At 50.3% G+C, this 11,384-nt stretch overlaps 1 long non-coding RNA gene across 2 annotated transcripts; it reads right to left on the bottom strand.

Moving 5' to 3' along the window:
- Positions 1 to 585: 585 nt before the first annotated feature.
- On the bottom strand, positions 586 to 9,326 carry LOC131489290 (uncharacterized). 2 transcript variants are annotated; one of them, XR_009250465.1, is made up of 4 exons: positions 8,572 to 9,326; positions 7,715 to 7,896; positions 5,030 to 5,189; positions 586 to 1,943 (listed from the first exon to the last, which is right to left on the bottom strand). It is a non-coding gene; the product is annotated as an uncharacterized LOC131489290 (long non-coding RNA). The 2 variants fall into 2 exon arrangements; XR_009250464.1 differs by lacking the exon at positions 586 to 1,943 and adding an exon at positions 3,160 to 4,529.
- Positions 9,327 to 11,384: the final 2,058 nt, after the last annotated feature.

Raw genomic sequence — 11,384 nt, 5'->3', positions numbered from 1 at the left:
CGGATTTGGCCCACGGATCAGAGTTTGCCAACCCCTCACCTAGAACAGTTTAGTCCTGTCTTCTCGTTTTATACATGGGAACCACCAAAGCTCAAGGGGGAAATGGCTTGCCCAAGGCCACATACCTCGGTCAAGACAGAGCTCAGGTTGAAAGCCTAAAATGTTCACGCCGGCTTCAAATCTCTCTCCACTGCACCACATGGCCCCTTCCTCCCCTCCTGGTCTGCCTTCTTTATTACAAGCTAAATACTGGCGACATTGTACGCCGTCACACGCGATCTCTGCATTCATGCAGCTCCCATCTGGTGCTGGACTCAGGAGCCATTCTTTAAATAACCTTGCTCGAGAAACCATCATTTGTGTTGGTTTGTAAATATTAACTCTAAAACCACTGCGGTTAAATTATTAAAATAGTGCTGGCCTGAGACATGCAATACCTTTGAAAATATATTTTTTTTCTTTTCATAGGTAGGTGATTCTTTGTTGATTAATGACATAGCTAACCATGCTCGCTGAAGATAAAGGCTTTTTTTTTTTAATGTTTTGTTTTTTTTTTTTTTTTTTTGAGACGGGGAGAGACAGAGCATGAACGGGGGAGGGTCAGAGAGAGAGGAAGACACAGAATCTGAAACAGCCTCCAGGCTCTGAGCCATCAGCACAGAGCCCGATGCGGGGCTCAAACCCACAAACCGCGAGGTCATGACCTGAGCTGAAGTCGGATGCTCAACCGACTGAGCCACCCAGGCGCCCTGGGTGTTTCATTTTTTAATAGGTTTGCCTGACGGTCTTGCTTTCGAAGATGATTCTGATGGTCCAGAAAGAAGCCTGTTTACTAGTAGGCGTCAACGTTTGCCACGTGTCCAGACAGAATATCATCCAAAGATAAATAATCCACAGCAGGGGAATATTTGCCCTGAGTCTCCAGGGAATAGACCGAGTCTTTTTTACCTTCTTGATCTCAGATTTACAAATCTGACAAGCAAGTAAAACATGAGACCCTCCTAAGCCGGGGGACTCGGGGACTGTGACATCTAAAACCCCATGAGCTCAGTGGCTCCCTCCTCTTTGAATGGTGCCTTGTGTCACATAAACCATGCATTGTCCTGATCCAAGTCCAACATGACCATTTTCTGAGGCCAGTACGGAGTTTGCTCCATGACTCGTACTGATCGATTCCATTCATCCACCCTTAGCGCTGATGACACAAGAGTATTCCTTTAGGATTTTCTCCATTGGAAGCAACGAATGCCAACTCTGGATGACGCAAACAAAACAGGACACTTTTGGAAGATTCCTGGGTAGCTCACAAGCACTGAAGAAAGGACTCCAGAAAGACGAGAAGCCGGGCACTGTGGCCAGGAGCAGGGTGGCACTCTTCAAGGCACTGTGGTCTGGACAAATCAGCTCCAAACCCGTTTATTCTTTGCGTCATCCCGCTCAAGGCTTCGGTTTTCTGGAGAGCCCCGCTCATCTTCCTGGCTATCACGCTCAGCCCATGACTAGGGAAGGAGGGCACTTTGGTTGGCAATCAACCCTTGGGAGAGGGGTGCTTCTCCAAAGCAACATAGGAGTGATGTTACTGGAGAAGGGGAACGGATGCCACACGGGTGGAAATCACAGGTTTCTGCCGCTGCAGGGAACGTGCTAGGGCTCAGAGCTGAGGCGGACACAGTCAGGGGAGCTCACAGTGCACAGAATACATGGTCAGTTGCCCTCCTTAGCTATGGCTCTCAACTTCCTCAGACCGAGGTGTGACCATGTAATTAAGTTTTGAGTTCTGGCCAAAGGGATATAAGGCAAAACACCTTCGCTTTTAAGCTGGCTGGAACGAGGGGATGATGGCTTGACCCAAGGCAGCCATGTCGGGCCAAGAGGTCGCTTTGGGAGTGGAAGCATCCATGGCAGAACATCAAGCTCAGTCTTGACTGCTCACCTCTGAACTTCTGAAAGAGAGAAATCGATACCTGCCGTGTTTATGCAAGCAAAACCCGGGCTTTCTGTTCCCATCAATTGATCCCTAAGTAACGCAGAGTTCACGTGCTCTAACCACCAATCTAGAACTCAAAGCAAGGGCAATGGGAGATTCAGGAAGCCAACATCTTGAACGGCTCGGAGATGGAGAATCAAGGAAGGCTTCCTGGAGTACAGGGCTTTTGAGCCAAGGCTTGTGGAGTGGGAAAAGGACAGGGGTGAGAAGGGGGTTTCTCTGTCCAGCCGAGGGGAAGAGCCTAAGGAAGACAAAGAACAGAAAAGTTTCGCCGAATGCACATGATGGGAGCAGATTTGTCACACACAGGAGACTGATGGAGAAAGATAACACTGACAAGCAGGTTGGGGTGGGTCCGATTCTGGAAAGTTCTGCACTCTAAGATAAAGAGTTCAGACTCTGTCCTCTTAGATCTGGGGTCAGCACACTTTTCCTGTCAAGGTCCAGATGGTAAATAGTTTAAGCTTTGTGGGCCACATATGTTCTCTGCTGTGAGTACTTGACTCTGCCATTGCCAAAGACAAAAGCGGCTACAGACAATATGTACATGAATAGGCATGACTGTGTTCCAATAAAACTTGATTTATAAAAATAGGAGTCCAGCCCACAGATCTTGGCTTGCTGATCCCTGCTCCAGGCTTAAAGTCCCCAAAGTGGGTGGCCTGGACCACCGGTCCCTACATAGGATTCGGCAGAAACGTAGTCCCGTCAGCCAACAAGATGGGAAGTGCTGCATTCTCTAGCCATCTCCTAGAGCCACACTGCAGAGCAGTAAAGGCTCTGATAAGTCGTGCAGCAAGGAAACGTGTTGTTCTCTGTTCAACTGCCAGCACTTCCTTAATTTATTTTATAAGACATCTTTCATTCCAAAGAGGAGACTTTGGAAAGCCTGCGTAAGTGACGAGGAGCCAGTGGACAGGCCCCACTAAGCCAGATGCTTCCAACTGCCAGACTGTGGTAGTTGTTACCAGCCCTCCGGGAAACGATTAAAGTAACATCGGTCTATAAGTTCTTCAAAATGCAACATTTATTCAATTCACAGAACTCTCCTTAGTCTGCAGATGATGTCCTTGCTACTTTGGCATCTAATTCTTTTCCTTTCGCAAAGTGCTGGTTTTACAGGAAGGTAACCATTGTTCTTCTAAATCCACTCAGTAGGCAAAATAAACGGGCGCCTGGGTGGCTCAGTCGGTTGAGCGTCCGACTTCGGCTCAGGTCATGATCTCACGGTTTGTGAGTCTGAGCCCCGCGTCGGACTCTGTGCGGACAGCTCGGAGCCTGGAGCCTGCTTCGGATTCTGTCTCTGCCTCTCTGCCCCTCCCCTACTCACTCTCTGTCTCTCTGTCTCTCTCTAATATAAAAAATAAATCATTAAAATTTTTTTTAAAAAGGAGGCGAAACAAAAAGCTATGACAAGGCTCAGAAAATATTTTTGCTTTGATTTTTAATTGTGCCACATAGCACACACCAAACGAGGCTCTACCCCGAATTGTCATAAAACGAACATCTGTGTAACCGCCATCCAGGTCAAAACACTCCAATATCGCCAGCACCCCGGGAGCTCTCCTGCTGTCCCTTGTTTTTCGTCACCACCTCCCTCCTCTCCGGAGGAAACCACCACCCTGATTTCTGGCGCAATACTCCGTTTCCCGTTTTCCGACTGGAATTATGTCACCTATTCCTTCGTCCCTGGGGTTGATTTTTGTCCAACGTGTTCCTGACATCCATGCACGTTGTCGCATCCGGCACAGGCTCATTGATTTGGGGGTATACGATCATCCCACTGCATGATGGGTAATTCCAGTTTTTGCCACTTTGGACCTATTACCAACAGCGCTGCTCGGAACCTGTCGTGCATGCATTTTGTGACTCGGGCTTACACGTCTGCTGGCACGCACACACATACACACACACACACACCCCAAGCTGTGGCATTGCCGGATCACAGGTAGGAATACATCCAACTTTGCTGAGGTCTCCAAAGACACTGCGCCCATCACGCCCTTTACATCCTCGCCAATACTCTGTATCGAGCGTCTTTTTAATTTGAGCCACTCTGATGGGTGTGAGTAGTATCTTATTGTGGCTTTAACCACCCCTCCTCTGATTGCTAAGAAGATTGAGCACCGGTTCATAGACGCATTGACTGGGCGCTCTCCTTTGGAAAGTGCCTGTTCGAGTCTTGTTGTGATTTGGGGGGCGTTCTGTGCGTCTCCCGCCCAGAGCCCTTCCTCAGTCACGTGCATCGCCAGTAACTTCTCCAGCTCTTTCCACTCTCTGCACGTAGTTTGTAAGGTTCTTACTGATCCATGAGATTCCCATACCTGGGACTTGGCCCCGGATCTGAAAGCCAAGTAGAGACCTGTTCACCTGCTTCCCCGGGCTGCTGCTGGCCACTAGGACTTTCCGCAGTGACATATCCTGGACGCGTTTGATCTCGCGGAGACGGAGCAGCCAAACCTTCCGTTTTACTTCGTTTGAATCTCGAAAGCCACATGCGGCTACTACCATCTCGGGCAGGGCCGTTTCGGAGCCCGGCAGGCTGTAAAGAAAGGACAACTTCACGAATGCATCAACGCTGCGGAGGGAGGACGTGATGGGAAACCGGCCTTTTGGGGGCGATCGGGCTGAAGAATTTAGCCGAACCTCCCGGGCATGACCGCAGGAGGGGTCAAGTTCTTCCACACCCACTCTTGCCCACCTGCACACAGCAGTCGGGGCGGCTTCTAACACTCACGCCCAGTCCCGTCCACCCCCCTGTCCAACCCATAACCCTATCTTCAAGTCTGTTAGACAAACAACAGGAACACAGGACAGTCCTCCCTGACCGCCCAGACCCAGCCCGCCGTGCCCCACCCTCCAAGGCCACATCCATTACGCCTGTGCTTTTCCTTCCTCATACTTCTCACAGCTCAAACCATCCATTGGTCTGATGTATGCCTTCCACCCCCACATCATGTCCCCTGGTGGGGGGGGAAACAATACCTCCTCCTTTCCGCAGTATCCCCAGTGGCCGACACATAGCAAAATCTCCACCCATACCTGTTCGGCGAATGAACGAGTCACAGACCGGCCACAAGCTGTGCCCCGTGAGGTCTTACAGGCTCAGGCTTTAGAGGCAGACGAACGGGGTTGGAAGCCCCACCTCACGCCTTCCTGTACCAAAGCGGAAGCCGACGTCTCCGTGACTCAGTCTCCCCCTCTGTAAAACAGGGATACTAACGATCACTCCTTCATCGAGGCATCAGGTGAGTTAATACACGTCGCAAGTGTGGACATCACTGCCTGGAGCGGGAGGAACGCAATGACGTGAGTCCCGGAGGCAGGGAAAGCCCCCCAAACACCATTAGTGACTTCGCCGTGACATAAGACAGGCGGCCTTTTTGCTAACTTTCAAAAGACAAATCTCTGCCATTCCACAAGGCCACGGTCCTCAGTCTCCACCCCCCCCCCACCCCGCCCCATCCCTGCGTTTTGTATTTCTGGTTGCTTTGACCCCCATCCTCACTGGAATACAATTTCATGGGGTTTGGGAAGAGATGATGTTCCTTGAAACTTTCGCCCCACGGCTCTCTCGAGATTTCTCAGAGATAGAAAACTCGACTTGGCTCAGCTCAGAACCTGTTTGAACATTCGTTACACGTATTTCAAAACCCTTTGGACTTCTCACCCGTTTTTACTCTTGGCAAAGAAGCAGCTTCCTGCTTCTGCGAAGTTAAGCTTTCAAGCTTTAGGGGGAAAAGGCTTTTTGGACAACAAACAGCCCTTTAAAAACAATATTTTGAGGAGCTAAGTGTAAATGAATCAGAAACACATGAATTAAGCCTCTCTTGATGTACACATGGGTTTAATAATTATCGGAGGTGGAGGAGAAGGGAAGTGGGGCTGGAAAAGCCGTGTCTTGGGTTTTATCAAATCTAAAATGTTTGAGGAGTAATTCGAGACATTCCACACCCCCCCAAATGTAGCCAGATTTTCCGATTCCACTTCCAAGGAGTCACACAGGATCTTTCTAGTAATGACTGAGTGCTCCAAAGCGCCAGGTTTTCATGGCTTCTGATTGGCTGGGTCTGACGCTATGATTCATGAGGCCATTCAAAGATTTATATATTGCCATTATAACAAATTCCTTCCAAACTGAACAGTACCCAAATGCAGCTTTATAAATATCTTTCCTGTTAGAAGCCTCTTTCTGATCACAAAACTCTCCTTCTTTGCCTTTTCCCCAGCCCCCCCTCAAGCCACAGATTCCCCCATGAGGTCCCAGACCAATGGCGAACGAGGGAATTAATTTTACCATGGCTGAAACGTGTTTCACTTTGGATTGAGTTTTAAATGACTTGGGTCTATATAAGCTGCGGGTCAAAAGGAGGTTAGAGCTAAAGGACTCATAAGTTAGGTGAAGGGTAGAAGGGGTGGAATTTTATAAATGCTTATGGCTTTCATAAAAAGAAAAGCTAAGTTGTGTTCGTGCCGAACACAGTCAAACACTCCATACATCAGGGCACGCCGTTTCCTAGAGGAAATGTCCCTTACTGGTTTGGCTTCTGCCTTTCTCCGTTTCAATGACATCATCCGTGTTGGGTAAGTAACTTCTTCCACATGTCACCATCCATGTGTCCTTCTCCCAAATAAATTTTGAGTCACTCAAAGCTCTGAGGTATGCTAACTTCCATGGCTTAATGGGCAGCAGGAGAGGGGAGTGAAAAGTGGTAGGGGAAGGTCTTCCTGTTCTTTAAATTCATTGCCCCATAGGTCTTGTTTCCAATGACATGCTCACAAACCCCGTCTAACCATGGAGACCAGAAGTTCTCAGGAAAAGAAATAACAGAGTTAAGTCGGCATGGGGTTCACGGGCCGCCCCAATGACTGCATTAGAAACCCTCTCAGTGGGAGAGTTGCCTGTTTTGGCAATTACACAAGGGGTGACGATTCGGTATCGCCACCTATGAGGCCGTTTATATTAGTCAGCGAGGCCGCGACAATGCCGCGTAACGAGCTAACCCCAAATTCGCTGGATTATGAGGACAGTCGGCTGTTCTCATGTTCACAGATCTGTGAGTCAACTACACTCAGCTGAGCTAGGATGGACCTCAGGCTCCGGATTGTGACTCTGAGCTCTGGGCTGGAAATTGAGTTCAGATCTGTTTCAAGTGTCTTTCCATCTGCCTTGCCCCAGCGGTCACCCAGATCATGTGGCTGCCTGTCACCCTCTGGAGCCCGGGTCTGCAATTCCTTCTTAGGTACAAACGTGGTCACTATGGCACACTGCTTTGTATTCTCTGCAACTCATGACTCAAGCCCTGAAATGCCTGACACACATATTCCTGAGGCTGAGAGGAAGACACACAGGTGGTTACCAGACCCAGGAAAAGGGAGTCACGTAGTGAGGGCTCCCTGGACAGACGTAGCGACCTCGAGTCCAAGGGCACAGCCAGACCAAGGCAACCCGGAAGGTGGAGGGCAAAGGAGCCCGTTGATTCTATCCAGGTAGGTAGGCTACCTGGGCAGAGGACAGAGAACGAGGGGGAGAGGAGCTGGAGGGAGGCAGAAAAGATCCAGCGTGAACAAGGTGCTCAGAAAAGAAAGGACAAGAGGATGCTGGGTGTGCTCGTAGGTAAAAGGTAATAGACCTCAAAAGAGGTCAAGAGATCTGGATGCTCGACCCCACTCTGCCACGTGCCAGCTGGAGACCTCAGCAAATCACTCCGCTTCTCTAAGTCTCACCTTTCCTCTTCTGCCAAAGAGGGTAATCAGATGTCCCCCGTTCACTTGAGACAGTGGCCTGGCGTTCAATAAACAAACAGGTAGGAAGGAGTGCGTGCCAACTTTGTGAACGCAGATCTTCGTTCTCTGCTGTATCTCTAACCCCTAGAACGGAGCCTAACGCGTGGCAGATGGTAATCCATCTGTGGGTAAAGAATAAGGCGATCGAGGGGCGCCTGGGTGGCGCAGTCGGTTAAGCGTCCGGCTTCAGCCAGGTCACGATCTCACGGTCCGTGAGTTCGAGCCCCGCGTCAGGCTCTGGGCTGATGGCTCGGAGCCTGGAGCCTGTTTCCGATTCTGTGTCTCCCTCTCTCTCTGCCCCTCCCCCGTTCATGCTCTGTCTCTCTCTGTCCCAAAAATAAATAAAAAAAAAAAAAGTTGAAAAAAAAAAAGAATAAGGCGATCGAAACCCAATCTGCGTCTCCTAGAATCCCCCCCCCCCCCCGGGGGGTGGACTCACAGCCTCAACCGCCCGGTACTAAGGCGGGCTGCACAAAACCTTCTCGAGGCGGTAGCCGTTGGATCCGCCTTTCAAACAGCCTGTGCCTTCAGCGTTGGCCATTCCGTTGGGGTCCCGAAGGCGGAAGTGGGTGTCGGGGAGAGTGAGGATCGCGCCATCGGTTGGAAAGCACAGAACAAGCCACACTGGCTTCACCCAAAGGGAAGATTTATGGGTCCACACAACCAGAATGCCCATGTCGGATCGGGCGAATCAGAAGCACAGGGTTCAAACCAGCTCCCCCCCCCCCCCGCCCCGGCTGTCCTCCGTCTCCCCACTGTGTCTTAGAAAGTGTTAGCCTTAGAAGGTGTCAGCTCACCTTTGAACTTCTGTACAAGCCCTCTCATGTGCCCATTCCGAGGAAGGCAGAGGGCTTCCTCTGGTGGCTCCCTTGGAAAGGAAAAAAGAAGACAATCTTAGGAGCCCCAAGAAGCATCTTCTCACATGTCACGGGTTCTGATCGGCTAAATACTCATCCCTGAGCCAACGGCCGCCGTCTGGGGACGGGGTTCACTCATTGCTCGCACCGGTTGGGCACAGGGCGTCGGGCCATCCCGCCCAAACCACGTGTCTAAGAAGGACAAGCCCCTGCCCAGCCAGTGCTAATGGAAACAGAGTGGATTGCATGTTGGCCTGTCCTCTGCCCGCCACCTCACATTTGGGTCACCTGCCTACAATGTCCAAAGCTCTCTCCCCCACCTTCTCCCCATGGAGCCTGCTCCGTGGGGGGCACGCGGAAATACTTCAGCCCTGATATTTTTCACTGTGTCCGCAAAGGGGCTACATAACCTCTTGCCAAGTCTGCCTCTGGTGACCTCACGCTGCTAGCTTGAAATCAGCCACGGGGGGATTTATTTACACTGGGGGAAAAAGCTACAGATCAGGAAGTCAGGGTACGTGAACGTCATCGGAGACCGAAGGTCCTCGGTTCCGAGTGTTTCCACTGCGTCCTTCAGGAGCAGCGTCTGCTTGCTGTCTTCCCAGCCCAGCCTCCATCCGACCTCCACGGAGATCTTCAGAAAACACAAATCTGGGGGCGCCTGGGTGGCTCAGTCGGTTGAGCATCTGACTTCGGCTCAGGTCACGATCTCACCATCTGTGAGTTCGAGCCCCGCATCAGGCTCTGTGCAGACAGTTGGGAGCCAGAGCCTGCTTCGGATTCTGTGTCTCCCTCTCTCTCTTTGCCCCTCCCCCATTCTCACTCTGTCTCTCTCTCTCTCTCTCCCTCAAAAATAAACATTAAAAAATTTTTTTTCTTTTAAAAAGAAAAGAAAACACAAATCTGGCTAAGGGATTCCATGTAAATCCTTTTATTGTTACCTTTTGCCTTAAAACGATCTTTCCAGATTCATTCCCTCACCCAGTCTTTTGAGCTCAGGTCAGAACAAGCCATTTGCTGTTCCCTAAAACATCAGGTTCTACACGTCACTCCCTCCGCTTGGAATATCTTCTCCATCTGATAGACTCCCACTCCTCCATCAAAACCCGGCTCCAACGCTTATCCTCCGCCAGCCCTCGGGGGAACACTGACCAGGGATTCAGCATGTCTCTGCTCCAGGATTTGCCGTTGTGAATTGAATTACTCATGTACACGTCCGTCACCCAAAGAAACAGACTGCCTGTTTTGCTCATTGTCGTCTTCCCAAAGTCGAGCACAGGGCCCCACATACAGTGGGAAGTTCAAAAGGAACTCTCAAATGAACAGGGAAAAAAAAACAAATATGTGTTCATCACTCATTAAGTGCCACACACCGCATTAAGCCCTGGACCTTGGGACGGGGTTCAGAATACGGTCCCTGCCCTCCAAAAGCTCGGATCATGCAGATAAACAAACAGGAGGGAGACCGATCCGGCCCATCTCTGCCCGCCTCCCACCTAGCATTTATTACGTGCTAAACATCTGTTTGCGGTAAGAAAGATGGTTAAAACCCTCCCTTGGCTGATTCAGGCCAGTGCGAAGGCGTTCTTGACTCAGCTGTCATTTGTACTACACCATCGTCACCAAACACCATTGAGCATCCTTGTAGTATAAACAGAGCGAGTTGCAGAGACATAGAGCCCGCATTAAACTAATGACATCAACTCTCGGCAAACAGGAAAGAACAAACAAGCAGAGAAAGGGCTTTGTGCCCCGCGGCGAGGCGGGAATGGGAACGAGTAGCAATCTCATGCTGGGATCAGGGCACGGGGACACAGAGTACCAGGAAGTCGAGGTGGCTTGGGTGGGAGAAGGGTCATGAATCACGGCCTCGCTGCGCTCTAAGGAGAAGTGAAGGAACGATGGTGTGGGTGACCGGCAGACAAGGCAAAGGGGCAGTGACATTTTTCTGAGTGTTGTCTGTATGTCGGGCACTGGGCTGACCACTCTATCCCTACCAGACCATCGGACACCCACAATAAGCCTAAGGTTAATATTCGCTCTGTACAGAGGACAAAACCGAGGCTCAGCAGCATAAAGACGCTTGCCTGAGACGGCACAGCCAGTGAAAAGGCTGGGTTTCCAATTCATCTCTGCCTGATTCCTGATCCTGATTTTTTTTTTAAGTTTTTTTTTTTTTTTTACTGTTTATTTATTTTTGAGGGAGAGAGAGACAGAGCGCGAGTGGGGGAGGGACAGAGAGAGGGGGAGACACAGAATCGGAAGCAGGCTCCAGGCTCCGAGCTGTCAGCACAGAGCCCGATGCGGGGCTCGAACTCACAAACCGTGAGATCATGACCTGAGCCGAAGTCGGACGCTCAACAGAATGAGCCACCCAGGTGCCCCTCCTGATCCTGATTTTTAATCATAGCACCTTACTACCACGGAGAAGTTAGAAAAGAACACAAGACAGGGCTTGACCCTCTTCTTCAGAGAGGGACCGAGTTTGGATCAAGTGTGCATAAGAAGTTGACAATCAGCCATCCTTCGATTTATTCTGGACTCTGAAAACCCTGTTTGACCCCTCCCATACTTCTGCTGCTTTTTACCTGGCTGATTAGTTTTCCCTGCCTTCGTTGTGGACTGTTAGGAAGGTAGAGACAAGAAAAGACTCTAAGATCCTAAAGGGAGAAAAGCCCACAATATAAATCCATCACCTACACAGAATGCCAGGGGGGCAGATCTCACCTGCCTCCTTCTCGAAAAGCTCAACC

The sequence above is a fragment of the Neofelis nebulosa genome, chromosome 11, assembly GCF_028018385.1.
Source record: "Neofelis nebulosa isolate mNeoNeb1 chromosome 11, mNeoNeb1.pri, whole genome shotgun sequence".
Classification (NCBI taxonomy): domain Eukaryota; kingdom Metazoa; phylum Chordata; class Mammalia; order Carnivora; family Felidae; genus Neofelis; species Neofelis nebulosa.
This window is presented reverse-complemented; position numbering and strand designations above follow the sequence as displayed.